The sequence below is a fragment of the Capsicum annuum genome, chromosome 1, assembly GCF_002878395.1.
Source record: "Capsicum annuum cultivar UCD-10X-F1 chromosome 1, UCD10Xv1.1, whole genome shotgun sequence".
NCBI lineage: Eukaryota > Viridiplantae > Streptophyta > Magnoliopsida > Solanales > Solanaceae > Capsicum > Capsicum annuum.
In genome coordinates this window covers 28279579-28282428 of record NC_061111.1, presented here as the reverse complement: position 1 = coordinate 28282428, position 2850 = coordinate 28279579, and the positions used below count along the sequence as shown (strand labels likewise).

General features: G+C 36.7%; 1 non-coding gene across 1 annotated transcript; it reads right to left on the bottom strand.

Moving 5' to 3' along the window:
• Positions 1-2121: 2121 nt before the first annotated feature.
• Positions 2122-2228, bottom strand: LOC124891748. Its single transcript, XR_007049850.1, has one exon. It is a non-coding gene; the product is annotated as a small nucleolar RNA R71 (small nucleolar RNA).
• Positions 2229-2850: the final 622 nt, after the last annotated feature.

Genomic DNA, 2850 nt, shown 5'->3' with positions numbered 1-2850 from the left:
CAGGTAAAAATTGTGAAGAACTGAACGCAATTGAATACATTGATAATGTGGAATGAGCAAAGGAATACAAGGCATTGAAATGTAACTCAAAAAGGAAAATTGGAAGTCAGAAATTGCCATTTGCAGAGACTCCACATCGCGCCGAGCAACAAAATGGTGTTGGGAAAATTCCATTTATTGTCCGCGATTATGGCGTGTCGCGGAAAGGAAGAAAGTCACAAATGTCACTTTCCAGTGTAGGTTCGCGATACTACCGTATCGTGGTGCAGTTCTAATTGTCAATTTGTGTGACCTGGAAGTTTAGAGCATCCCGGAGGAAGGATAATTCATAATTGTCTAAATCTAGTGGCTTACCGCGATAATGACGCATCGCGGTGAGGGGTTATTTCACAATTTTCATTGAGTAATTGAAGTCTGCTATTGACAAGATTTTGATAGGAAATGGTGTTATAAGGCATGGTGCGATGCGCGATTGTTAAAATTGGGAAGATTTTTAATGTTTTGTCCCAACTATAAAAGGAAAAATTGAGGATAATTTAGGGACTTTTTTGCAAGGAGAGCAGTGATGGAAAAGCAGGAATTTCTCTCTTTTAGGGTTCTTAGACATTCTTTTCAATTTCTTTACTTCAATAATTATTTTGGGTATGATTAATTACTTATTTTAGATGTTGAATTTAAACATGAGTGGCTAAACATCCTTATTCTAGGGTTGAGGTCAAGAACATGATTATTCTTTTATATTCTTATTTATAGTTTCTTTTTGTATTATCATCTGGGTTGTTCTTAATTTCTTGATCTTACTATTTTGAGGGTTGGACACCATTAGAATAAATCTATATTTCTATATGCATCTGGGAGGAGAATCGTAGGATAGAACGAGGAGCAAGGTTCTTATCCTTTTATTAAATAAGGGGTTTGAATTAGTATCTAGGATAGGGATATATCTAAAAGCCTTGCTTGGTTCAATTGCAAGAAGATAACTTTATGAATCTAGAAGAATTGTTGTATCTCTGCAGGAGTTGTAGCTACAATATTCAATAGATAGAAGATTTGAGGTTGGGAGACCAAGATCGTGGCATAAACCTTGCGAATCAACAACCCGATAATCAATTAGACTGTGATAAGCATAGAGAATTGTATGATTATTCAAAATGCCTAAACCCTGGAATCCTCATCATTATTGATTACAACCGTTGCTTGCTTTGGTCTAGTCACCAGTTGTTATTTATTGTTTAAATAATTTATATTTTTATTCACAAATTTACAATCATCTTGATTCTCTATAACACTTAATACTGAGTTGTCTAAAACTAAAAGCTGATTAAATTTCTAGTTTCTTAGTCCTCGTGGGAACAATATCTGATTGTTTAAGTCCTTATACTACTTGTACGATCACATGTACTTGCGTGTGCATTTAAGACGGCAACAAGTTTTTGGCGCCTTTACCGGGGATTAAAATAATTAGTAAATTGCTTAATTTTTTGGTTTTTGATAATAAGTTTAAGTGTTAGCAACTTGATCTTAGCAGCTGAATTTTTGCAGGTTTAGCTAAATACTAGACTGGCTAGAGATAAAGAGTTGGTAGAGCCTTTTGCAGAATCGGAATTGATTTTTCATCAAAGGCAAAGAACTAAAAATTCTATTCAACAGAGTCAGATGGCTGAAGTACAAGATCCTAATATTTTTGATCCCAATGCTCCTGTTGATCCAAATGCCAAAAAAGTTCTAGCTCCAGTTATTCTAGCTATTCCTGTTCAACCAACTACAAGACTTGTTCATGAGGTGAAAATTCCACTTACGAACCATGTGACTAACAATATTAGAAAGCCCGAGCTAGGAGGTCGATTTGAACTAAAGCAGAATATGGTGAAACTATTGAATTCAGCGGGATAATACCATGGCCTTTCACATGAAGACCCGCAGAAGTACATACAAACCTTCCATGAAATATACATTCCTGAAGGGGTGAATGCTGATTATGTCAGATTGACACTTTTACCTTTTTCTCTAATAGGGGAATAAAAGAGGTGGTTATATGTTGAACCACCATAATTCATCACTTCATGGGAAGATTGTGCTCAGAAGTTCCTCATTAGATTCTTCCCAGCACAGAAGACTGCACATTTGAGGAGTAAGATCTTGAGTTTCAGGCAAAAATATGGAGAAAATCTCTACCAAGCCTGGGAGAGATTTAAAGGCATGCTCAGAAATTGTCCTCATCATCATCAATCGAATGATGTCTTGGTTCACATATTTATAGAAGGCCTTGAGTCGAATACCAAGATTCTCTTAGATTCATCAGCAGGAGGCCAAGCTTTGGAGATAACTTATGAAAAATTGTATACACTGTTGAATTGAATCTCACAAGGGAATCCTGATTGGCATGCAGACTCAAGGAGTGTTGCCAAGAAGGTTGCAGGGGTATTGGAGGTAGATCAATTCACTGCATTACAAGCATAGATTACAGCAATGCAAAATTATATGACTACTCAGTTGAACAACCTAAAGTTGGGTGTGACACAACCAATAGCCGCAACAAATGTAGTTCAACAGGTAAATTCGTGGTGTGAAATTTGCGAAAGTGGTGAGCACACAGCAGACACAAGTTCTGTTAATCCAGATTCAGTCAACAATGTGGGGAATGAAAATCATCAGGGTCAATAGAATTTTGGCAAAACGTATAATCCTAATTTGAGGAACCATCCCAATTTCTTATGGGGTGGAAATAAGGCACAGAATGCAAATCAGTACAATGCACCACTGCAACCAAATCCACAGCCAGCTCAGAATAATCCAGCCACCGCTCAGACTAGCAATATGAAGAATTTAATTAAGCAGTTTATGGCTCAA